Source organism: Gambusia affinis, linkage group LG03, assembly GCF_019740435.1.
Source record: "Gambusia affinis linkage group LG03, SWU_Gaff_1.0, whole genome shotgun sequence".
Classification (NCBI taxonomy): domain Eukaryota; kingdom Metazoa; phylum Chordata; class Actinopteri; order Cyprinodontiformes; family Poeciliidae; genus Gambusia; species Gambusia affinis.
This window is the reverse complement of record NC_057870.1, coordinates 28,938,059-28,966,042: the sequence shown is the minus strand read 5'-3', so window position 1 is coordinate 28,966,042 and position 27,984 is coordinate 28,938,059. Positions and strand designations below refer to the sequence as shown.

The following is a 27,984-nucleotide window of genomic DNA, read 5'->3' as shown; positions in this document are numbered from 1 at the left end:
CCTCCACTGACAAGGTTTGTGGAGATAACAATTTCATTGTTAGTTTTCTGGAACCTGCACACACACTGACAGTGGGATCACTGTGTTAGGCTAGCAAATTAACCTGACTAAAACCCCTTAGAGAATCCACACAGTAGGATCCGGAAAAATACCAAAAATTTCTCTCTCTTTTTTTCTGGCAAAACATGCATCATTTTCTGAAAATTAGCAATAACTTTCATGGAATAACAGTTGGATTAACCTCTAATCTCAGCAGTTAACATATCTCAGCACTGTTAAATCAAAACTCAAGATTGACAACTGGCCAAACAAAACCCCTAACCTACATTTGCATTAAAATAGTTATTGTGAACTTGGTTAAAGTGAAAAAGTGTCAAGTTCAGCTCAGATCATTCAAGTTGATGGGGAGCATGCAGAGTTGAAGGTGTCGTTTTCGCAAAAGATTAACACATTTAGCCTAGAGCTTTAAAATGCTTTAAAATATTCTGCCATTGCAGAAAAGTGCTTGTCGCATTTCATAAAGCTTTATCTGCACCAGATACTACAGACTCTCTTTCCCAACTATCTGTGACAAAAAAAAGTGTATATATGTGAGGGTGTCAGGAAGGTATAGTAGAGTAGAAACTGTAGATGAAACTTGGCTTTGGCTTATTGCAGCTCTGGTTATAGCTGAGGGCAAGAGGTGTTGATAACCCCAGTGTGGCAATGTTGTGAGGAGCAGCACTGAGCTTGTCTGATTTATCTGGTAGACCATATGTGAAGCAGATTAAAGTAGCAAACTACCAGATTAACAAACTGTTATCCTTGCTATATCTGAGGTTGAATGAAGCAAAGTGATAGCTTCTCATTGTAGTGACAAAGTAATATGTTTTACCCTGAAACTTACTATCAGATATTCATGATAGAAAAGTTTAACAGGAAATCTCTGGAGTGAGGGGGAAGAACAGATTTTAGAAATGAAGGGATTCAATTTGGTTAAATTAATTCTCCATTCCCTCTAGGGTCTATGAATCTGGGATTAAAAAGAAAGAGCCTCCTTGAGGGACTGACATGGGGTTGACTGTGGCTTGTTTACTGCTTTTTGCTAAACCCATAAACTGTTCACAGTGACTGTCAGTGTTGAACACTCGTAGGGGTTTGGCAAATCGCTTCCCGTTGTGCTTAAACGTGGTAGGACATACTGAATATGGCTGACAAGCTTAAGTAAATTAAGCTCTGTTGTGTCATTTACAGCATTTCTAAATGCTGAAACAGTGGAGTGTGCAGGAGGGCGAGCAATAAACCAGAGCCAAGCTGTGGAAATCACCATTTTAGTGTGTTTCCAGAACAGAGCAGTGATATTAGTTTCATGTAATGCAGTTCAACTCAAATAAGTCAAGAAATACACTATGATGGTTAATTTGCAATGTGTACAGGTAAGAAAAACTAAAAAAACAAGTTTGGGGTTCTTTCTTGCATATGATGAGCAAAGCATCTGTTGCAAACATCCACATTAATAATACAAAAATTGGAACATGCAAATCGCATTATCAATATAGATACACTGATTTGTATCAAATCTTTCTGGAGAAAATATCTGCTATCTGTCTAAGCTGCTTTGAAGCTCTGCCATCTACCCTGTGTCTCCACTGATACCATCAGCTACTATTCCTGCTGCTCCATTTCTTTTTTTTAACCACCTGTCATTACGCTCAGTTCGGTGCTTTGTGGATGCTTAGTTATCACTTACACAAAAGTCTACAGAAAATGTACCACAGAACAGGTCACCACAAATGGAGGCCATGCTAGACATAGAGCTTGTGTCCAAATTACCAGGTTAAATGTGCAAGAGAGACAAATGTCTTCTTAACAGGTAGGTTATAAGTCTTCATTTTGTAGGCTATAGTGTCGAGTCTCAATGTGTTACACGTTATCATTTCCTCAGCAGTGATAGCAGAAATTTCAGGGTCTCAAAGCTATTGCTTGTATGTCATGCAATACGTTTCAGTTACAGAGCCTGTAATTAATGCACAGGGAATGGAAATGTGTTAGACATTCTCATATTATATTGGATTCTTAGATTTTATTGATGAGTTATGAGAGGACTGATTACCATTTTTGATGAGACATTTTAAGAACAATTCTACTAGTTGGTTTCAGTACTAAGCTGTCTCTAGGAAAAACCTGGTTTGTTTTTTCCATTTGCAGAAGAAAACATGTCCTCTAACTGTTAGTGAAACTTTTTCCCTTTAGACTTTCAAATGCTTATAGAGTAGGGCTGCCCAGGTACCCATTCAATTTTGGGTTATGCTGAGAACTAATAATTCATTAACCATTTGTTGGGGAGGCTGCACAGTGGCACAATTGGTAGAGCCGTTGCCTTGCAGCAAGAAGGTCCTGGGTTCGATTACCAGCCGGGGGTCTTTCTGCATGGAGTTTGCATGTTCTCCCTGTGCATGGTGGGTTCTCTCCGGGTTCTCCGGCTTCCTCACACAGTCCAAAAACATGAGTGTCAGGTTAATTGGTCTCTCTAAATTCTCCCTAGGTGTGAGTGTGTGTGTGTATGGTTGTGTGTCCTGTATGTCTCTGTGTTGCACTGAGACAGACTGGTGACCTGTCCAGGGTGAACCCCGCCTCTCGCCCGGAACGCAGCTGGAGAGGCACTAGCAACCTTCCTGACCCCATTAGGGACAAGGGTGAACAGAAAATGGGTGGATGACATTTGTTGGGGATTGTAAGGTTGCTCTGCATAATAATTTAGCGAGACTAAATTACAGACTTAAAATTAAACTTTTATTTGGATTGTTTTAGATTAAAACTAAAGAATTAGCTGTGTTTCCATGAATGATTGTAACTGTTAGTTAGTATGACAGTTTTTATGTTTTCATAGAATGGAAACACTGTACTAGAGTTACACAACCTCAGAAATGTATATATTTATTTTTTGTCAAATATGGCAAAATTTCTCATGCATTATTGGCTCCTAATTTTTTTTTTTTTTTTTTTTTTTTCGCATAAAATCGTAATACTATGGTTTGTACTGGAATGTTCTGTTTTTGGATGCAGGATTCAATGTTATTGTTCCAATTGAGAGAATTGGGGATATATTTATAATGCATTAATTAGACAAAAAGTGATTGACTAAACACTAGAGTTTTATCATTGCTTAAACAGATGGAGCCTGCATTTCTTTACATCTTGCTGGGTAGGTCACCAAGCTTACCAAAACAATTTTAATTAACCCAGATATCCACAGGGTGAGTTTCCTCCTAATCCGTATTCGCTCACGGCTGGACATCACCACCCGCTCGTGTGTTTGTTATGCAACCTCTCCTACCAGCCAGACACAACAAATACACACAAACACAAACGCACTTCTCATTTGCCCTTCCCTTGGGTTGTTTAACAATCTCCTGTGAAACATTTTACACTGGTAAAAAAGCTGTTGGCATCAGAGCTTAAACTTTTTGATCTATTTTCTTATCTAGACCTGTGTTATTTTTTTTGCAGAAGGGATAACCAGTGATATCAAAAACCATGTCACTGAAAACTGAGGTAGAGCTTATTGGAAATGCAACATCAATAGTGAAGATTGGGCTTTTGCAACATTTGCCCCTGGTATCAAAGTGCAATTTTTGTTGAGCCACACAATATAATATTGATCTTTGAACGTCACATGAAGGGAAAAACACAGTGGCACCAGATAACATCAGGAGCATGTATGCTGCCAAAGGACCAAAAATTTAATATGCCTGATAAAAAGAACAAAAAGTTGATCCAAAATAATTAAAACATCTGGATTATTCAAACCAGATGGATTAAGTATCCCAAATTGACCACTGAAAATTAATGTCCAACACAATTGAACTGCAAGCTACACAAATCTAGCTTGCAGTCTTTATATTCAATTTAAATTTTCAAGTGTTTTGAAATTCTGATTTCTTGTCATTTAGAAAAAAAAGATACTAAGGATGTGCAAAAAATTATTACATTACTAATTGTAATTACATTACTAATTTTAACTTGAACCACAATTTAAAGCTTGAAAGATTTTTAAACCTTTTAAAGATGACACATAAAGAGGTGTAGCATACATGAATCATAGGTTGTTGTGTGTGTACTCGTTCAGACTTGGTAAAGTTCCATAGAAGTGAAAGCCATTTACCATTTACTGTTCTTGAACTAATGTGTTAACAATTGCATTTCTGTACAGCAATTAAATCTTCACAAGTGAAACATGGTGAGTTCTTCAGCCAGCTCCATTCACTGCTAGAATAATTTGCAGACTTTGAGCTACCACTTTTGTCACACACTGTGAACAATGGGATGGAGCTGGTGTGTAGCTCTTTATCAATGGGTTTTGAAAGGCTGGACTGCTGTGTGATAAAGAGGACAGCTGTGTCAGTTTGGCAAAAGGAGTTATGGCACATACTTGTGTATGTTACCCGTCCAAATTTTGTTAAAAGTAAAAAAATAAATAAATAAATAAATCTTTCTGTTTAAATATCTCTTGCTACAATGAGGACACCTGCAGCTTATGGTTAAGTGCCGTCTATACATGTACTTTTTTCCTCTCTTTTCAATGTTAATGGATGCGGATTATTTTCTGGTGCATTCAACAGTCCAGAAACTATAGTATGTTTAAAATTATTGCCTCTTGTCGAAGGAATCAGTAATGCTTTTCAAACCAGAGCAGAAATGAAAAAAACATCTACTTAGTGTGAGTTTTTGTTTATTTATTTGTTCATAAACAATAATTATTGTGGTTGGTCACATCCCAAGTAGAATGGCCTTCTAAATCTCCAAGCATCTGCCCATCACAGTGGACAAATTGTAATTTGAGTTTTAACTTCATGAATTGAAGCTGGAAACTTTACCACAAAACTTTATGTTATTTCAGGGTTCCTGTCATGTTCTTCTGTAGTTTTTAATAATAAACTGGGATTTCATTGTACAAATAGTTTTATTTTCAGCTGAATAAGGTGTTTTTGACATTTTAAGAAATCATAATATTCATTCTGTTCTCTTTTAACACACATCTGCTGCAAATGTTAAACTTTTACAGCTAAACGGTGCTTTCAAAGTCCCACTGTTGTGTACACTCATTGATTTAAATAAAGCTATTTTCTTACCTTCTAAATTTCATTTGCCTTGTTTTACATAGATCATTAAATTTAATTGTGATTATGCTGAACTTTTAGATACATCAAATCTATAACTTTGTAAGTTTCACAAGTTTTTTGCCAGCTGATTTATTTTTTGTACCAGATAAAATGGATTTAAAAGAATCATTTATTGATGGATGAGAAGCACTTTTAAGAAATGGTCCTGTACGTTAAGATTGTGGAGGAGATTAGGGAGGCAATGTGTTGCATGTGATGAAAAGCAGCTTTATTTATCTAAATCTATCTCTGTTTCCAAAAGTCAAGAATAGAAATATGATGGATGGTGCATTCTGCCTTGGATGAATTTCAATTTTACAAGCCGGCATAGGCCCATATGAGCAGAATTTCTTTCACACAAGCCCCCGTCCTCCGCCCGTCCCCACCACCCAGCCCCCATCATTTTCTCTGTGTCCTTCAGGTTGCCTTGCTGCTCTCTGTTCATCTCTGCTACCTCTCCTTTCTCACATACAGCCTGCCTCTCTCTTACTTTGTAGCGCTCACAGTGCTCCCTATCTGTCTGTCTCTTTCTGTTTCTCGTTCTGATCTCTATCCTCCTGAGCATGTCTTGGAGGCAAATTGTTGCAGTCAGGCAGACTGCTGTGTGATGCTGGTCCTGTGCCACCGCACTACTGCTGCGGTTAACCCGCCATCAATTTATTTAGAGGAATTAAAGGATGAATTCCTTCTCAGGACCTTTGCCCTCTGAGGTGTCAGCAGAGAGCTATGCAATTGCACCTAATAAATCCAGACCCACACACACAACAGGTGGAGGATAGATAAACAGATAAATATGTCTTACACCCTTAGGATGATCATCACATTTGATTTCCCTCCACTGACCACAGCATCATGTCAGGGGACATGTTAGCACTGTGGGGTTTTGATGTAGCTCTCATGAGTGTCATTACACTTACTACTTGGCTGAGTTCAGTTTTCCCCTCAGCTCTTAGCAGACCACAGGAATGATTCAGTATGCTTTCTGCCATGCCGTTTGCGTAGCACATTAATATAATCCATTTTCTATTTTCTCCCAGAGCTTTAAGTTAGGGGGCAGTAAGGAAATTGGTTCATATTCACTTGAATTATGAACTGCATTTGTAAATGTTTAACACTACACAACATAAATGACATTCAAACAAGATGAAAAAAAAAAAAAGCTTTTCTGTGCCACCTCTTGAGATAAATGAGGGAAAGATGATTTGATGTTATTGACTTGAAAATGGACCTGCTGTTCATAAGATTCAACATTGTGTGTTAATAATGTAGACAAGAAAAAGACACGCACAAGTGTATCGAAAAGTAGCATTTTTAATAACCACCACATCTTGCATCAGTTGAAAAACGATGACGTAATTTTTGTGTTAAAAACATACTTCCTGCTAAGTGTTCTTGTTCTTTAATTTCTGATGTTTAGTGTATGTTTTTAACAGAGGTGCCTTGTGTTCAGGAATGTGGTTACAACGATTCGGACTTGATGATGCTGCAATTTGTTTGCAACATTTACCAAAGTATATCTAAACCTGTCATTGTATTGCATTGCATTGTTTGTTTATTTGTTTGTTTGTTTGTTTGTTTGTTTGCTTATGGGCAGATCAAAGCTTAAAAGCGGGGTTACCAACTCTCACTTTTTCAAAGTTAAACTTGAACTTTGTTTGACCAGAAAAGATCTCTCTCCAAATAAGAAAAGTGATAAATGTTAGAACTAAAACAAACATTTCCACACTGTTTTTATGACTGCTCACTCTTACATCTTCTTTAAGAGGTTGGTACTGTGGATGTGACAAAACCACATGACGCTATCAAACAAATTTTGACCAAATTTCTTAAATAAATGCTTGTGTCAAATATATGAAATGATGAATTAATGCTAGTCTATCGGGCTACATAGGATCAAATCCTTCAATTCTGCCAAAGTATTCATTTGGCATTGTTACATATTGAAATTAATCATTCACATTAATGTAATCACTAATATGTATACACCCATATTATCCATGTGGACAGTAATATGGTACATATGGTACATCTCAAAATTTTATAAACAATAATGTAGCAGCATAAAAAATAGATATTTTCCAGCCCCAGGTAACAGAATGTTGAGCAGTGCACGTGTTATTTATCTAATAAATAAAACAAATATATTGCCAGGTAGGTTGGTAAAACTGGTTCGTTTTTGTATATTTACCTTGACCTTCACATTCAGTGAGCTTTAGTGTGGTATTTGCTGCAGCCATCCTGAAAACTATGCATGCACACCCTGCTGAGCTTCTAGGAAGCAATAAGCTGAACTCACACTGGGTGATATCTGCTTACTTTCCATCAACTCTTTTGGGACTTGCATAACTTAGAGGCAAGCGAAGGCAGGATTTAATTCAGACAAAAGACGCGCAGAAGCAACATTTGCTCTCTTGGGTTTCCGTGAAAATCTTAGCCAGCCCGTGTGACAAAAACATGCTGGAAAATAAACTGCCAATTTCCATGCAGGGGCAGAGGGCAATAGAAAACAAAACTCTAGTCACTCTCTTGGGTCCACAAAGAAGGCACTTTTGATACAAGCTCCCGTTCTTTGCAAAAACTGTTGCCCTAGGGCATTCTGATGTGGGGCAGCACTGTACTTCCTCCCCTGTACCTGACTGGTAACATGAATTAAATATGCCGTGCACTACTAGGAAAAAAAAACAACCATCTCGATCAAAACGGCTGCAGATAATAAGTGGGGCAAAGTGCTCGGCATGGACTAATTATTATTGATGTAGATTCACTTTCACTTAGCAGCCGGATAGCTGGCCGACTGCTGGTGCTCAGAAGTGGAGCGCTGCATTAGATGCACTGCTGGCGGATTTTCATGGCCCATTGAACCAGTGGAGGTGATGGTATAAATGTCCTTGTCAGGTGCCACCAGAAGTCTTGTGGAGTCTCTAGTGAAATTTGGTCTACTTCCTCCACACTCATCCTCCCTTCCACTTCAAAGCCATATGTTTATATTAAACTCTGTCACAACAGTGTGAAATCACTTCCGGTTGATTTAACTTTAACACCACCGGAGACAGTTCATTTTTTGGGTTATTTCTGTTCTGCAGTAAAACTCCAAGTGTTTTTAAGTTTGTCTTTTCCTCAGGGTAACAAGAAGAGAAAACATCTCCATGAGAAAATTTGAATAAAACTTGTGGATTTTTACAGGGATGTTCTTCTCTGCTGGTGTTGTTATGTTAGTGCATCGCAGGATTCCAATGTGCTGCCCATTAATATTCATGACTCAGTCAGGATTTTATTTTTTATTAACCCTTTAAGCTGTCTAAACAGTGCTTTAAAGCATTCTTCCATCACTGCATTTATGCTCTAAATGCTTCACTGACTGATTATGTATTTTCCTTTTGTGTGAACACTGAGATGACCAGCGGCAACACAGCTGCAGCTAACAGACTGTGGTGCCCATGCACAAGCCCAAGAGTTCCCTGTGCACCAGAGCATGAAAATATGTACCAGTTCTAACCACTTTTAATTCACGAAAGCATTCCCAATGTGACTTATCCATACAGGTGTAAAGCCTGCAGGGGAATGTCAGAATGACTGCAAGCTGAAAGTACGGAAGTGGCTTTCTTTATTGCTATATATTGCATGCGAAGAGCATCTCTCTGTACGACATAAATGTGAAGTCAGCTGACATACATTTTGAACTTTTCCACTTTGTGTCAAACTGCAGTTATGTTTTAGGCAAATCATATACATCAAGTTTATGAAAACATGTTCAAAAGAATGTACCATATGTTTTCAGTTTCACAATTCTCTCCTGGATATCTTGGCTGATTTCTTTTGATTTTCAAATCTTGAAAGAAAGCAGTGTGTTCTAGATGTGACCTTAACATATATCCATACATGTGCCCCCACTAAAATGTGTCAGTTAGCATATTAGCAATTTCCAGAGTCATGACATCATCAGGGGTTTCCCTCAGTTGTTCAAGGAGGCAGTAATAAGTCTGATTTGATGTTGAAGACAATAAAAAAACTGGCATATATTTTCTTTCATTACTGTGGCATTTAGCAAATATAAATATACTGGTGATTCTGCTCATATAAAAAAGAGAAGTTTGATCTGATTTAAACTTCAGATAAAAGTTATGACTTTTTTATTTGTTGCATGTAAATCTCTGGTTGAAACTTTAGATAGTATTATTTAAAACTGGCATTTGAAAACAATCGCTAATCTCCAAAAATGTTATCGACATTTGGCAGAATAAATGATAAAAAAGTTTGCTTTTTGCATTAAAGTATCTATTTTGAGAAAATGTGTCTGTTAGGTTTGTGCTACAAACCAATGTTTTTCATTGCATTTTTGAAAGGTTTAGTTTTGGGTAAAAAATTCAGTATTTTTGTGAATGTGACAAAAGGTCATAATAACAGTGTTTTTGGAAAAGGACAGGCTTCTAAGAGCAATAAATGACTCATTCACAGATTGTTATGTAAAAAACATTCAGCACTAAAGGTATTCTTTGAACAAAAATGCAAGGTTTTTAAAGATAAACTCATTCTGAAGTGAGTTTACCTGGTTCCCCCTTTCTGCACCATCAATAGAAAAAAAACCAGCAATCGCCACCTTTGAGTCACAGGTAATAGCAATCTCAGCAAAGCTTTCCAATCTTGGTGGGCCGACTCAGAGCCTTGCCAAATTAAGGACCTGGGAATTACTCCTGGCACCGAATAATGATGAGGCGGTCCCTATCAGGACAAGGAAGACTGTTTATAATGAGATCGTAAACATATGCTCGTGCCAGCACAGCAGCTTCCTGTCAGCTTAATTGGCTCGATGTGAAATTTTAGCCCTTGTTGGTCCTCTCCGGAGGAGGAGGGGTGCATGGAGGGGAAGAGTGCGAAAGGTGTATTCCGACATTAGTAAGATGTAGATGGAAGGAAATATAAGTGTAAACACATGCAAACTGATGTGATGATACATGATGTATAGAGAGGGATTTGTAAACAAACACACCTGGCAACATCCAGCCCAGTAAACTGGTATTTGCATGGAAAATGTTGAGGGCAAACAGACCCACTGTACATTGTCCTGGCCTTTGTAAATCACTGTAATAGCTGAGCAAAATAGGGTGCAATATGTAATGAATTGGCAACATAATTGACAAAGTATGATTTATGCATGTTTTTGAGTCTAATCAGACTCAGTGATGCTGGATATGGCCTGGAGAGTGAGGCAATGAGCAGGGGTTAAATTGTACTAACCTCTGTCTGTTAAGCTGCTAGTGGGAACAATTTGGAAGTCTGGAAAAACATAGATGCTATTAATCATCACTCTGCATATCTCACATGTGTAGGCATAAAGCCTACCCGCACGCTGTATATCAATACGTTCAACTCATTCTATATTACTTTATTCAAATTGACTGCATAGTCTAGTAACCAGCTATATTGTGAAAACATTAGCATTAGCTGAAGTTATAGCTTTCATTTATTTTGTATTGTGGGGCCAAAAAAATCCAAATAGAAATATTTTTATTTTCATTTGGTTTGTCTTATCAAACTAAAATATCCCAATTTTTTCTGCCTTACTCATTGACAGCAAAAGACATTTATAAACTCCAAAAAAGGTAAGAATTTAATTTTGCTGTTAAAATTGTTGCCCATACAGGGGATGCTGTGGTGGCGCATGGAAGACTGCACAACTCATACAAGGAGGCCTTTCTAAAAAAATCTCTATTATCTTTACAATTTTAATGTGTGAATTCTTGCATTTGCACAGGACTGCTGTTGTGTAAACTTTATAATACAAACGTGTTCAAGGGGTTTGCAGTCACACTTTTCATACAAATATTATATTTAGCTGGCTGGATTGACCTTAATCCCTACAGATACATAATTTAGTGACCGGGATGCTGTAGTGCAGCTGAAACTCCCCATTAAGTTGAAATAACAGCAAATAATGCAAAATGGGGAGCAGTAGAAAAAGAAAGTGATGTTTCTCTGCTACAACACACCTGGGTCAAATAACGAGGTCATTAGAAGGACTCTGAAGAACTTGACAGTGTACCGAGGAGGTGATTTGGCCATTCGATTCAGGTGTGCAGAACCACTCCTAAAGATCGAGGCCTGGATTTGAGGATCGCTGCCGTACGCCACTCTCACATCTGTGACGGGTCACACAGACTGTCCTCTCCAACTGTAGTGTAAAAGACAATGTTATAGTTATCATTCAGTGTGGGTAGAAATCAGATCTTTAGAGCCTGATTAACGGTGCATCTAGAATTTCTCCTACAAACACACACAGACTGGAATTATTTCTAATAGACAAAACTATTAGAATCATCTCTGTGATTATTTTATGAATGATTTTATTACAGTGATTATGAATTTATTGCTTTAAAATAGTTCCTTCTCTCCACTCAGCCATGCCTACCTCCTCTGCTGCAATCAGCACAAATTCACTCAACTGTGACCCTCTCTGTTTAAATGCTCTCCAGTCTGCCAGGTTATGAAACACTTCTGTCAGTGGACGTCCAGTGGTTTTCCTTGCCCTCATCTGATCTCCTCATTGCGACCTAGATTTTTGTCCTAGATTTCTCTGCCTTGCCCTCATCTGATCTCCTGACACTGACCTTGTTTTTATGTCCTGACATCTGAGCTTTTTGGATACATAATCAGATCTTTGCTTTCTCCTGTTTCACCCTCTGGATTCCAAAAATATTGCTGACAGGTTTCACTAAAAATGTCTGGCCATGACTCGGTTTCTATATTGTGTGTTATGACGTCATCACCCCACCATACTGATCCTGGTTTTGTCTCCAGAGAGGAACTTCACAGCATGCAGGCTGATGAGGATCTGTCTGGAGACAGACACACTCTTTGAGATTTCTGGGGCTGCAGAGTTTCTTGAGGAGCATTCCATCAGGATCAAAGACCTCATACTAATCATAAAAAAGTTGGAATATTTCAGTTTGAGTCCTCTGAAATTCATTTACTCTTTGGCAGTCTCTAACTTGTTCTCTACCCTTCCAGAGTTTCTGGTGTGCTCCTGCAAAGGATTCCTTATGTCTGCCGATTTTAGATTTAAAAGAAATTTTTTTAAACATATTCTGTCTGGCTGAATTTCCAGGTTATTTTGACTGGCTTATTACAGGATTTTAATGATAATTTTCATGTTTATGGCATTTTAAAATTGTATTTGGAGGAATAGAATATCTTGGTAAATTTTCTGACCTCTTGTGTGAAAGTAACCTGTTCTCGGCTTGAGACACTCAACACTTAACACTTAAGCTGCCATTCAGGTTTCTTCCTCACTGGAGAAACATCTCAGATATGGAAGTAGGATTTTAAAGTTGGGATCCTTAGTGTTACAGAAAAAGAACAAAACACGTGTGAGGTTTCAATCCAGCCAACAGATATGTTGTCATCATGCTCCTGTCTGAGTTGTGCACAAAATGATTCTTGGCAAGAATTTTGTTTTGTCAATGCTGCCTGTTTGTCTGACTCTAAGATTACTGAGACTTTATTTTTCTCTGCCAATATTCCTCAGGCATTTTTTATGCAACTCCTGAAAAAAAAAAAAATCTGGTCCCTTGTCCTTCACTTGTAAAACCACCTCTGACTCAGCCTACCAAGTAACCCCTTTTCTTTTCTGCTGTTATGGTAATACATGGTGGTGGACAGAGAAAACAAACACTGTTTTGAGCCAAACATGTCAAACTTGGTGCCTCCTCTTATTGCTCAGAGCAACTCAAACTCATCATAAGGGAAAGGGACTGATGATGAAGAGCTGAACTGCTATCCTGCTTGATTGTTGATGTCCAGAGAGCAAGAGAATGATGAGGATGGCCAAAAGGTAAAAACTTCTGTACAGATATATAAGGAAGAAGTAGAATTCTTTCTCCTGTTTCCTCCCTAGATAAGATAAAGAGTTAATCACAAGATGTGTGGAGTTCTTCTTCTACAAGGTTTCAAGACAGTGATGTCTTCATAATCATAAATGTCATTATAGGCTTGCAAACATTTCAAACATTTATCGCTACCAGACGTTTATTTATTCCTGGCTTGTCCTCATGTAGTTTACTTTAGTTTTTTTTTTTTTTTTTTAATGGTCAGTAAATAAAGTAAATATTTGATTCCATTAATTGCTCATAGGAATTTTCTTATTTTTTGGTAATGTCTAATACTGAAAATAAAGCACTGTTATGTGACATAATTTCAAGCTAGTGCTCTTTATGAATGTATAACAATATCCCTTCCTTGAGAAAGTAAAATAATTTACATAGATAGTCTGATGGGTAAATATAAGGGACTGATTGATACTCTATGCAGCGGCATAATTTAACATCAGCTATAAAGCTAAACCTCACAGTGAGTAATGCTGACAATGGGATGGAACACAGTGAATAAAATACAGTTTAATCACAAACTGATATCTTAACATTGAAACTACATTGATATGATTTCCAGTTGTTGTACATTCTTAAATGCAATGGTATTTTAACTGAACCTGAAGTTTTACCTTCTCCAGGATTATGTTTTGTTATGAAGTGGTGCTACAAAGATAAAGGGAATTTAATTGAACTGTTCACACCATACCGAGTACTTAATGGGGTGATTTAAGACAGGAGGACCCAGGCGTACTCCCTACTCTGTATTGACTGGGTTTTATAGTACAATATTTACATTGCAGTAGGAGATTATGCATGTTAGCACATTCTATTTCCCCAGTGGTGGCATTTCTGGCAGGCCTCTCTGGCTGCACACGCGTGTGATATTGTTTGCTGCTAGTCATCTGGAATTAAAGCTCCTTTCAACCAGTGAAGTCATCACCTGTTTGTAGTGACAGAGAATGGATAAGCCTGTGAGCACATCTGAAATGTTAACTACCTTTTAAATGTACCATGATGCTTTGCTGCACAGAAACGGGGTACTTTTAGAGCATGTTAATAGTCTGTTCTCGTAACACCCGGGGACTGAAATATTATCTACCCGAGCAGACATGCTCAGTTGCAGTTAGTGCCTAATTATTCATTAGAAGATTGCTCTACAGACATGTGTTGGATAAGTTAAAGGATTAGCATTTCTAAATTGGACATATGTGTGCAATACATATGAAAACAGGCAGTGACATCAGTGTGTCATCATCTTTTTATATCCCTCCTCTCAATATTTAAATTTTGTTGATAGAATTCTTGTATTTGGTGATAGGTTTGGCCACTGTTGCATTAAATTCAATAAAGCCACTGGTTGATGTGCTGTAGAAGTGACAGACCATGGAGAGTCCTACTTGCTCTTGTGTAACAGGCCATTTTCACAGTATGCTAGCATTGTTCTATTTGCTTATGAAATTATGACATTTTGTGTTGTAATAAAATAAAAAGAAAAGTTGGCTGCTCAGAATCTGGAAATATTTCTTGTTGACACATTTAAATTTTTTTTCTGGAGAGTTAAAATATATTTGAAAACAATAAACTGTAACACCATCTCCATAACACCAAGAAAGCAATGTGCATCTGCATTTTCCCTTTAAAACATTTTTTTGTAAATAGGATTCAATAATCTATGTAAGTTGAAGAACATTTGTAAGGATGTCTGCTGCTCTAGTGCCTTTCTGTCCTTCTTTCTTCCTGAAGTCTGCAGTAAAAAAAACTTGACTTGACTCTTTTTATCCCTGTTTTCATCCTTTCCTCTCTTTTCTCAAGCAAGCTCCCACTTTGTGTCACTTTTTGTGTTGAATGACAGCAAGCTCTGGGTTTCCCCCTCTGGTTCAAAAGGGCAGTAACAGAGGCCTGATTATTTCAAACTGATTAACAGAGAATGCCCGGCCTTACATACAGCCATACACTCGCACGCTTGCACACTCTGCCAGAGGCCAGCAAATGAAGCAGCTTATTGACAAATGACATGCCGATCAAAGAAAAAAAAAAGTTACCCACATGGGGGCTTAATGGATGTTGATCTGCTCTCCCTCCATCAAGTCCAAAGCTCTGCTGTTCTGTGTTTGACATTTTGCATTTATCCTGCACAGATATGTTTTGACTTATTTTTGCGCCTCCTTTGATCTCTATTTTTTGAATGCCCCCATGATTCTTATTTAGTGTACCACAGACTGTCCCATTGAATCCACTGAAACTCAATTATCACTGAAAACTTTGAGTGTACATGATTTTTAACATATCAAATCGACATTAACAGATCATGAGTGGAGCAGAAATAAGAAATTTCACTCGGGGAGATCTGCTATTTTTCTGATTTGAATAATATATCTGTCACACACAAAGAATCAAAGGTGCATAATCACATTATGTTTCAGTTGCATTCTTCTCTTTTTCTTTGCCTGAAATGAAGGCAAAGAAACTTTTACCTTCATGTATGAAACTTCATGTATGTACATGGGTCAGCTGACATAAATAAATAGTACTGAACATTTGTTCCATTAAGGATGCATCTCTTTTCACCTTTTTGTCATATTAAAATATTGTGGACCACAAATATTCATGCCACAGAATCTTTAGACAAGCTACTTCAAAAGCTAAATTCACTGTGTTTTTGTTTTTTTTATTTATTCTTTTTGGTGGACTTGCTGCATTTCTGTAGAATATCTATCAGTTTAGGTGTTTTAGCCTACTTCATGTTATCAGACATATTCTATCCAGGTGTTTTCCTGATTTTATAGTTAAAAAAAATCAGACCAACCAAGGCCCGATTACTGTTGAAATTCAGCTCAACCACAAAAATGTCAAATTAATCAATAATTTCAAAAGATTCCTTTTCTGGCAGCTGGTTTGGGTAGGTTTTTTTTTTTTTTTTTTACCCCTCAGTAAACTAAGTTCAAAATGGGCCTTTGTATTAGGATGATTACTTTCAGAGGGATTTATTTATTTATTTATTTTTTTTAAAGCCCATCTAGGGACAAGAGCTGCGAATTAGCTTTTGCTATTGCACTGTGACATAAACATGGGACTGCTGTTTTCTTTCAGTTTGTCTATGTCGTTGTATGTCTGTCCCAAATAAACAGATTTTTTTTTAAAAATTGTTTGATCTCAAAATGTTTTTTTAAGTCCTAAAACATTCGAGTGCCACAAAAAGAAGCAAAAAAGAAATCTGTTAGGACAGCACTGTATGTATCCAGACCTAAAAAACTGTATTGACTTTCCAAAAACTCCTGAGAAAAATTTTTATTTCACAAAATTAAAGAAAAAGACGTTATAAAATTATAATTGACCTGCAGATGTGAAATTTTTGCATGGCTTTGGATTTTATGACAAACAAATTATCTTTTCATATTTTTTACTTATTTTTAATGGAAAAGAAGGTCAGCAAAAAACGAAGCAAAGTTCTCTCACTTTGACCAGACGTAGAGGACTGTCTGTCTACTACCCCATTTTGAAATGGAAATCAGCACAATAATGTTCCTCATTTCAAGACACCATGACATGAGGTGTCTAGTTCTTTGTCTAGTTTGACTATTCTCCAAAAGATGTTTATTGACTTCCAATCATTCCATAATTATGCATCACTCTTTTGAACCACATTGTGTATCACTTATAAACAAAGAGCATATTAAGAATATTCAGCACCAGGTCCTCTTGATGGGTCTGTGTTAAAATGAAAAAGTCATTCAAAAGATTTTTTTTCTATTTTTGCACAAATTGAATGCAAGTAACCTTCTAATTGTGAGAATTTGAGTTTTTCTGTATATTTATGGGTTTCTGTGTTCTGTGGAGTCTCTGTGTTTTCCCCTTGATCAGCTACACCTGTTCCTTGTTTCCACTGATTGTCTCCCTGTGTATTTAAACCTTGTTTCCTTGTCCGGTTCTTGTCTAGTCGTCTATCCAGTTGTCTTGTCTTCAGTCAGGTCTGTTGTCAGTTATATTGAACCAGTTGCCACCAGTATTGAGCCCATTAGCCTCCTCCTCATTCTGTGCTGCCTGGACTTTTGTATTTTTAACATCATCATTAAAATAATCATTTCATTCTCAACAACCTTGGTCCGCTGCGACTACCTCACCACCTCAAAACGTGACACTTAAAGTCAGAGCTTGTTATCAGCCAAAACGTTGACTCACTTTGTTGAAAGCATCTGGGAGTGCTGTAGGTATCAACAGCAGAAGATAAAGATGATCCCCTCACTCAAAATATGGAGGCTGAAGATAATGAGGCTTTCTCAGATTCCTAGCTATCACATACAGTTCTGCTCAAGACTTTTAAATCATTCATTTTTACTTTGCTCCTGAGGAACCAGCTTCTCTTCCAATATTTTGAAATTGATCAGTAGTTCCCAAGGCTCAACGACTTCAAACATTTTCATTTCAACTTGAGCTGCTTTCTGATTCCATTTTGACCAGTCCCTGAACCCTATAAATACAAAGTGCAGAATAGGTTTCAGAAAAGTTAAACAAGTGGAGGACTAATAGAGAAAAGTCAAGGTTAAATCATCATATACAGTAGATGAGCATCATCTGCAAGGCATCTATTGAAGAAAATGGGGATTGATAAAGTCTGATGTAAAATAACTACTTATGCTCATTTTTATTTAGAACAGTTGTCAATCATTTCCGGTGACATGTATAGTAGTTATAAATCCTGTTAGCTGTAGCTAAATGTTTGCACAGCTTTAGGTAGGTGAAGCTGTAGCTTCACATACAACAGAGGCAACAAATATTAGTTATCTGTCTTGAAAAGCAGCTACAGTTAAAACTTATTTCTAATTAACTCTTCAGACCAACTTACTGAGGTGTGGAGCATCATTGGGGTGTGATAGCAAATCAATCTGTACTAACAAGGATCCTTTTTGTTTATGTGGCTAATTAGGCACCATCTGAGGTGATGTTCATGGAAATTTAAGTGCTCTGATGACTCAGAATGAAACAGGTCATGTTAAAACCTCAAGGAAAAATAATTATTGCATCTATTGGTGTCTCTGCTTTCAGTCCCCTGTGTATAAAATCACATGAAGAAATAAAACATGCAGCGTAAAACCTTTATACACTTGTTTAGCACATGTAGAAGTGTTAAGGACATTATTTTTAAAATAAATATTTATTTTCTGATTCCAGTTATCTCCTGGCTTCATCTCAAAGCAAGTATAAACATAAACCTCTACATCAATGTAGTACTACATCAGCTGTTGGCATAAAAAACTAAATGGCATAGTGTCCCCGTTAACCACTTTTACTGATATTTTAATCAATTAATGGCCAGGGTAGATGTAAAAGGCCGATAGAGCAGCTGATGCTGAAGGAGTCTGAATGATTCAGGTCTGTAAGACTCTACAGGTTGAGTGTTGATTTTTTTTTCTCCTTTATTAAATTATAGAGTCTAGCCAACTAAACTAGAATAATTCATATCTGATTCTGACCTGCTTAAATGGCTATAAAACTATGTAGAAAATGCAGCTGGCAAAGATGCTGGGTCAACACAATATGTGCATTAGCATCCAGTCTTCTGCTATTTCTGTGAGCAGTTTCAGTAAGAAACTTTGAGTTCAAATGTCAAGGAGGGATCTCTTTCAACACGCTGTCTCCAGGGGCCTCTGCAATTTCAATTAGGCCATATCAGCTACATTTTTAATTAAATAATCCTTTTATATTTAACACACCACATTGATTCAGAAAAATATATTTTTTTTTAAATTTGTTCAAGACATGAAAGCAGATCTCATTTCTGACTTTATGCAATTTGTGAAAAAAAAATTATTCAATAAAAAAAAAACCATGTTCAGATTTTTTATTTTTTTTGAAGATGTCAATAAGTTCAGTGTAATCAAATCTTGTTGTGATGATACAACATTTACGCAAGTGAATATAGGTCCACATTCTTCAAGCTGAAATGGCCAACCATATGCCATAAAATGCCTACATTAGGATAAAGTAATGGAAATAATAATACCAGATTGCTGTGGGCTACACTGCCAGCAAAAAGTTCAAATGTAGCATCAATTGTCTTCCCTCCATCATGTTTGTCTGAGGTAGAAGAAGGCCATACTGGTATCAGGAGTCTGTTGGATGCTTTTATTAGATCAACAGTGATTGACTTTCTCATATGTGGCTGATTGCTTGGATGGTTAATTCATGGGAAGACTAAATAATTGATTTGTAGAGTAATTGGTGCATGCATGTATTAATGATGGGAATTTTTGACACCATGGAGTAACCCAACAATGACACTGGGGAATGTCTTTGAGATGTTTACTCAAAATTGTGGCACCAGCTCCCTGGTACTGTATGTGAATCTGCAGAAATTAGATGAAAGCAGGTTTGTGTGGTGTCAGCAGCAGAGCACCTTGACATGCCATACCTTTTTTCAGAAATAGCCGCACTCTGACAAACGTTTCTTCTTTCTCTCCCACACCTAACCCCTGTCCTCTACTGTGTGATGAGCAATGCAAAATGATGATGCATCGCTTCAGCACCTCTCAGAATTCAAAGCTTGTACTTTCACCATGCTAAACTTTGCTCTATATGTAGCCTGGCAATGTGCCAGTCAGGCGTTATAAATGTTCACAGCGAAGCCTGGGGCTGCTAATGAGCTAGTAAGCAGTGGAATCCTCAATGGAGACTAAGATGGAGATGAATCCCCGGACTTCCAGACTGAGAACACCCACTCACATCTGCAACATCTGCTTCGTGGCTCAGTCGGAGCCCCTCCCAACTGCTTCAGAACCCCACAAGACCCCAACATCTCCTCATCACCCCTCCCCTAAGCTTGCACACCCACGCACTCCTGACATTCGCTCACACACTACTGATACTGTCAAACGCCTAAATGCCAGACCACCTTCCACCTACTGACTGCTGAGCCCCCTTCCCCCTCCTCTGTGCACAGAGAAAGCCAGAGGAATACAAAAATGCTATTCCACACATTTGTGGAAATGGACATGCTGCTTGTTGTCGTTCTCTTTGCAACCTATGTCTCCAACCTGGTCCTTAGCTCTAACTTCATTTTCTCCAAGCAATAGCTGACCTTTTTAACATAACTCCTGCGTGCCACAACGTTATTCACTTTAGATCCATTGTTAACATTTCTCCATAGCTGGTTTTCTCTGGATTGAAGGTTGAAGCAATTTTACTCATTTTCCAGACTCTGGCTTGTTAAATGGTGAGGTTTTTTCATTTTATTTTATTTTAAAAGCCTGTCTTATATTTTATAAAATAGTAAATGATGAATGCATCTAGAAAAAATTGTTAAATATACTTTTTTTTCATGACTTAACATGAATTTACAATTTTGATGCACTGATATGCAGCAAATGAGCAAAAAACAGGAAAAGTTGTAACCTGAAAATAACATTTTCATCAAATTTCTGTACCCACAGATTGCCTTTGGGCCATGAAAGAGCTGGTCTCTGTCCCTGTAGCGAGCACATAAAAGGAATGGAACACCCTGGACAAATCACTAGTCTATCATAGTACTGTGATCTGCCATTTGTGAGTGATCCAACTCATTAGAGAGAATAAGGTGAGCCCAATTTTGTCATGGAATACCAAATATACTGTTGCAATCTAGCATCATATCATCATGTCAAACAAGGAAGTGATGGGCCATTACAGGTCATGTGCAGAACTGTACAGAGAGCTCAGTGGGGAAAAAGCAAAGAAATTAGCAAAGTTGGATGGATGGAATTTGGCTTTTATTTAAATAAAAATATATATTTGAATGTAAATGTTTGTTTATTCACAGATTTGAATAAAATGTTAAATGTGTATTTTGTTGTAGCATTTTATGAAAAGAGAATGTAACCTGCAGGCGTCACACAAACCATTCATAATTGCTAATCTAGGATAAATATTAGGCCTGAAGTCATTCTAAAAGCAGAATAATCATTTAGAAGCTGTGTGAGATTTTTCATTGCTTTGTCTCAGAGCCAACACAGAGAACTGAGACAAACAACAGTGCATGCACACATTCGTAGTTAATCGTAACTTTAGGATGCCATTTAAATGAACATGCATGCTCTGGGACTGTGGGAAGAAGGAGTACCTGGGGAAAACAGAAGCATGCATGGAAAGAAACTAAAACTCTACACAGAGAAATCTAGTGACCTTCTTGTAGTGATATTAAGGAAACAATGTAGATCCAGCAAGCATATATTGTCTATTTTATTGTCTAGGTTTTCATCCTTAACAGTCTACCAAATAACCTAATCTTGACTTTGATAACTAAAGACATCTAGAAAGAAATGTTTGTTCCCTCTGTATGCATCAGTTTTTCCTTCTTATTTAATTATTATTCAACAAAAATTAAAAAAATTAAATAAACATATACTTATTATTGTTATACACAAATCTATATTATACTTAGGCATACTTGCAATTCTAGAAGTATGATTTATGGCTGATGTCAGTTACTTTGATCCTTTCATATATTGGTGGCGGTGTGGTGAGGAATGAAAAGCAGGCAGAAGGCAGGTGGACAATGTGAAAAGTGTTTTCGGTAAAATGTAATCATTTGCAGAATCATATTTCATGGGAACACTTAATCCCAAATAAGAAAGCCAGAGGACTGAACAACGGAACAACAATACAGAACCAAATATTGAGCACTGGCCTCATGCGTTTTTCAGGGGGATCTGAAAAAAGCAGGAGGCATTTATCCTGGGTCTGTGTGCAGAAATGAAGGTCAGGTGGAACAACTGAGAGGGAACCAGCTCTGAGTCAGGTTGACTGACTGAACTGGGAAAACACAAGGATAAAATAAATTATAACCAGGTAGAACAAACACAAACACAAGAGTGACAAGAGATGCTAATTTTACTGAAGCATAAACTGAAAGAACAAAACTCAAAATCCATCTTTTACATCATGAAAAAACCTTTCTTCACATAGAATGATGTTGTTTTGAAGTATAAACGAATATCATAGCACACAACAAAGTTATACATTACTCAATTAAATGATATTGATATAATCTTCTTATTCTTTTATTAGTATAGTAAAGATGAAACACAAGAAATGTGAAAGTGGCTTGTAGTCTTGAAAATAAGGGATTATTTTACAACAGCTGGGAATACATAAAATATTATTTTTATTTTAATGCACATCCAAAAGTGATCATCACCAAAGTGAATAAGGTTTATTTCCACCTATTATGTCTTAATCCTATGAGATACAGTGGTTCAGTCTTTAAAGAAAGCTTTACAGGTGCATCTGAATAAATTAAATTATCTCAAAAAAGTTGCAAAAGAGAAACTCACATAATTTTCATTCCTACACACACAAAGATATATAAATTAAGCAATTATTTTCATTGGTGATTGGAATGATTTCAGTCTGCACCTGATGAAAATCCCAAATCTATATTCTCATAAAATTAAAACATTAGATGATATTTAAATGAATTCTTAAACACAGAAATGTAATGTTTTGACCCTGTATGGCCTGCACAAGTGAGGTGAGGACTGTTGACATAAAGGTTGCCCCACAGACACTCATTGACACCCTCAGTGGGGAGGGTAAGCCACAAAAGGTCATTGCTGTATTAGAGTTGTATCCACACATATTAATTAAAAGTTAAGCAAAATCAAAAAGTGTGGCACAAAAAGGAGCACAAGCAACAAGCAAAGGATTGTGAGGCAAAGCAGATTCAAGAGCTTTGGGGAGATTCAAGAGGCTTGAAATCCAGAAGAAGTTATAGTACAAGAGCCAGCATAAACAAACACAGTCAGAACAAGATGCTGTTTTGTCAAGTAATTCCTGAACAAGACACAATAGAAGCATATGTTAGGCCTAGTCATGGGAGGGAAACAAAGGCCTGGACTCACAGAGAACAAAAGTGACTGGGAAAAACTCTGAATCCCAGAATCCATGCACAACTCCCAGGAAGGTGGAGTCACAGCTGGAATGCCTGTGATATCACAGAAGCATGTCCCTAGCAGTTTTCTTCCTCTTTGCCCACAGCTTCAAAGGCTGCATTGGTAAGGATGCACACATGAATGTCTGGATCTCGCCAGTCGTGCAAAGGACTACATCTTCAAAGAAACCTTGGATCTCAGGTAAATTACAGTCTGGTGTTTGTGTATCCAGAAACTGTACCCCAGTTGAAAATAAGCAGTTCATCTGATATGCAAAACACTGGGTCACATTTTATTGTGCTCAGCTTTGTGATGCTTAATTGCTTGAGTGCTAAGAGGCCACTGACCCTGATGTAAAAGTTCTGTGAAATTGATGACTGAAAAAAAGTCACTTTACTCCAGCATCATGAGGTTATTTTCTTTTATTGCCGTTTCCCTTCATCTCCTCACCATAGCCAGCACAGAACCTGTCAACATCTAAAAATGCTAAATTGTGTCTCCTTTACCTCGGTTGCTGATGTTCAATTAGTTTCGCCATTAGTGCTGATGCTAACTTTTCTTACTACACGACCCATTCTGTTCATATAGCAACTGGCCTTAAATCAGTGCCAACACTCATAAACACATTAATATTGGTATTAATGGGAAGGTACCTAAAGGACTTGTCAAATTGTGATGAAACAGCTACTTACTTTGTTGTTAAGCTGAGCCACTAATACCGGATGCAACATCATTATGCCTACCTTCTGTTTGCCATCTTGTGAAACTATTTTTAAGTGGCCATCTTGGTAGTCCATCACTCCATTCAATCAGCTACTGTGAAAGAATCTCTTGTGGAAAATATTATTTATTTCTAATTCAGCAAGTAATTTTTCGAACATTTTTAAATTAGAATGAGGCTTTGTTTTCCCTGCTGCTTTGCACCGTGAACTGTTTTTTGAATACATATCAATTAAGTAATTAGTACATTACATTTCATTCAAATATCAAAATTATTGCGTCTACAGGAAAAGTAGAAAGTCGATTCAATATCAATAGGAAAATAAGAAACAGCAGACATAATGAATTAGAGTACAGATATGCATAAATACTTGCTGACTTACATACAGTATATGAAACTGTGCTGGACGCGGCTTTCAGTAATGTCAGCAACACTCATTTCCGCTAGGTGTTAGAATAAAAGAGATTAGTCTTGTATGATTGTGTGTGAAAGAGGGGGAGGATGGGGCAGGAAGTGGGACAGAACTATAAAAGCTGCAGGGATTAGTGGAAACACTGCATCAGTTTTATGTGAGACTGGGGTTAAGAGGGAGCATAGGTGAGGGGACATGCGTGTGAATGTGCTTGTTTGTGGGGGAAAAGTGAGAGAGGGGCCTATTGCTGAGGAAGACTAACAAACAGCTTTCTATATCTTCTTCTAACAGCTCAAGGTCAGAAGTGCTTTGTGCTGCTGAGGCTGGAATCTGTGTCGACGGCTGCCCAACTAATATCTTTTGTTTTGTTATTATTGTCTATCAAGCACTGTGTCCCACAATCCTCTGCAGTGATTAAACAGCTGAAAGGGAGCGTGAATTGGGATGATAGGATTGAGAATGACAGGAGTTTATATGTGAGCCTGCGTGTCGGAGAATATTTTGGGGTTGTGAGTGGAAAAAGACGGCGAGGCAGATCCGCAGACAAAGGCAGATGCGCCTTGATGGTTTGTGAGTGCACTGTGTTTGCTTTTAGAGATAGTCGCGTTCACCTCAGCCACACCTCATTGCATCTTGCGAATGAAGCTGCAAGGCCTTCGGGAGAGATTCTCTGCACAGTTTCTTTGTCAAGGAGAAATGCAAAATGTTTAAGCTTATTCTATCAATGATCTTCCCTATATATCACTGTCAAATAAGCAAAAGAAACTGTTGCTGCTATGTCCCCTCTGCTTGTTGGCTTACATGTGGGTAACCAAACACAGCGGATTACCATTTATATACCAAAGTCATAGAAGAGCAGAATCAGCTCTGAACAAATATCCCTTGAAGAGTTCAGTGCCTCCCAAAAGAATATACACCACTGTTAAAAATGCTAAATTTACAACATATAGATATTTCTCCAACACTGATGGAAAGATAAGAAGGAGAATAATCATGGAGTCTGCCAATAGGCTGATGGCTAAACTAAACTAATTTCTGCCAACTGTTGTATACATGTGTGGGTCCAAATATGACATTAATCCCCTGCTTTCTCCTTATGCCTGGCCTAGGAAGAATATAGTATGCCAAAGTTTTTCTTCCAAATAAAAAAAACATCCCATTACTCATAAGAATGCAGAGAAATAGTCTAAATCCTTATCAATGTTGAACAATCTCACACTATGTTCAGATAGGTACAGAATCCTTCATAACCCTTAGACTTAAAGTTTTTTTAATGTAACCAAGACATTTGTTTCAGTTTTGAATTGACACAAACGTTTCTCTAAACACAAGACTGTATAAAAGTGAAAAAAATCACAATCTCCACAGTGGTCATATCTAATATCATAAGATCAATGCACTTTGGCCTCATTCTTTTGTGTGGTTAAAAACACACACAAACTGTCTGCTAAGTCTAAACCTTTGAGGCACAGATGGAACATTTTCATTGGAATTTTTATTTTAAATGGGATAAAACAGCAATAATACAGTTGAATTATTATCACGATTATTAAAATACACAAAGCAGTAAAGCTACTACAGAACTCCAATCAGGTAGCAATAAATGTGACAGCGTTTGAGATTAAAGAAGGAGTCAGCTGGCTATAATGCCTACTTGGGACATGGAAGACAGAAAACAATGAGTGTGAGGCAGATCTGTGAAAGTGAAATTGTTTTCTGGGGACAGATTTGTAAACTGCCGGAGAAGCTTGTAAGCAGCTTTCACTCAGATGAGATACAGTCGACAAAAACGACAGAGTCATTCATCTGCCAGCTTAGAAGAGCTTTCAGCAGAAGAGTTTGTTGAACATACAACTAATATTTCGAAGTTATCGTGCTTTTTCTTCCCTGATGGAAGTAAAACATTCCTCCCAGACAGGTTCATTTTATGTGCAGTGTGTACCCTTTTCTGCTCACTGGAGCTTACAGTATATCAGTGAAATGTGGGTATTAGCAGTATTTTGCCAGAGACTTGAGGGAGCAGTGTGGAGCAGGCAAGTCTGCAATGACAATCTTCGCTATGAGTGATAATGAGTGTTCAGGTAATCCCCACCTGGAACCACTAGCGAATACACAAGCTAACAAACATAATTCTGGCTCACATTAAAAGAACAAAATGCCACCAACTAAGACACCACGCAAAAACACAAGCCCTGAAGACTTTGCCTTTGTCTTATCAGCATTGGACTTGAGCAAACAGGGAAATCAGAGGAGCACAATCATGCTCCCATCTTGCCAAATGTATGGCACTGCAAAGGTTGTTAAAACGATACTCCCCTTTCTCCTCCTCCTTTTCCTCTCCTAACAGCTTTTATGTTTTATCACACAGGCAATCGGACCTGAAACTCTCCTCCAGCTCTGTAATGGGTACTGCAGACTGTGGGCCTCACTAATGCAGCCCCTGAGCCCCGGCCCCGCTTAGCAAGAGTCATCCCTGAAAGACAACGAAAGGGTAGATAGCAGAGGGTTAGGTAAGTGAGGATAGATGATCACTGGAGGTCCATGAGAGAGAGGGAAAAAAGAGGGCATAGTTGGAAATGTTTTTACAACCACATGAATGTGTGCGTTTCACTCCTGTTCCAAGTCAATTCGTTCATTTTCCGGTTCCTCCCCCCATTTTGTATCAAAATGTCTTTTCATCCCTAACTACTTTTAAACAAGACTTTTTTTATGCCGCACACAGCTATGGTAAGCTGACTTAACATTTCTTAAATTTAGTGCATATTTTAATATTTATTATCTGAAAATTTTGTGTTACACTCTATTCCAAAGCATTTTGGTTCTGATCCATGTTTAGACCAGTTGTCTCCTATACAATATGTCAGATATTAATTACTAAGTGATTTCCTGCTGGTAGATATTAATCTCCATCACATTTCATCATCACAGTTTGTTACAGTGGATTATGAGTAGAAAAGATAATTACTTTGAGTCATTGGCTGCCAGGTATTAAAATACACATGGTCAGGACAAAGCATCATGCGGCAGATGGCACAACTATATACCTGGAAAAGTTGGGGTAGAAAAGAACAAACCAACAAATGTAGGTTTGTCGAGGAATAACCAGCATCCTAGAAGAGACTGCTTAAGGGGAGATAACTGTCTTTCCTGTGTGTTTGAGTCTGTCTCTTTGAATGAAGACTAAATCCATCAAATCAAAAGGCAAGAGAACTTGCTCTCACCCTCACCCCAGCCCACTCCTGCCTTCTACCACCACAGCTCATTCTCTCCCAACAACTTCCTCCCCATCTTTGATCTGATTGTTTTTCTCTCTCATCAGACCAAAGCAATCTGCCACCTACATATCATGTCATCATGGAAAGAAGACAAGGACACGTGTGTCTGAGCCGGACCACATGACACCTGATGGTTGTGTGCACATTTCTTTCAGTTTAAGTGTGTGTGTGTGTGTAGTTTAAGTGTCCCTTTGCGAGTAGTCTTCCTGCTATGCTTATGAATAAAGTTGATATTAATCCTAAAAACATGGAGGAGGGGATTACTGTGTTTACAAAAGGGCATGTCTGCAGCTCTAACCCCAGGATGGTTGTGTCTTTAATTGTCCTAAAAAGTCTATGAAATTGAATAAAAGAAGGAGGAAAAATGTTATATATCCATGTTGGCGCACACATGGATGATCATGCGAGTCTGTCATATGTTCTTTAGGTTATTTGGAGAAAATAAGAGACTTATTAGAGATGGCAGCTCTATTTTTAGTACAGAGATTGTGAAAATCATTCCAATTGGTTGTCTGTTTTAATCTGCCCCAAATATTTTCCCGCTTTTTTGCCCACCTTTTAAAAATCCTCATAATTCAAATATACTATATGGGTGAGGGAAAAAAGAAGCTAACCAATCTTCCAAAATAGGTCAGTTTGAAAGCACAATGAATTTTCATCCAGCCTTT

The 27,984-nt window shown here is 37.6% G+C and overlaps 1 long non-coding RNA gene across 1 annotated transcript; it reads left to right on the top strand.

Moving 5' to 3' along the window:
* The first annotated feature begins 12,900 nt into the window (after window positions 1-12,900).
* Window positions 12,901-27,511, top strand: LOC122828154. The gene is made up of 5 exons (XR_006370170.1): window positions 12,901-12,969; window positions 20,434-20,576; window positions 23,015-23,109; window positions 26,410-26,551; window positions 27,361-27,511. It is a non-coding gene; the product is annotated as an uncharacterized LOC122828154 (long non-coding RNA).
* The last annotated feature ends 473 nt before the right edge of the window (window positions 27,512-27,984 follow it).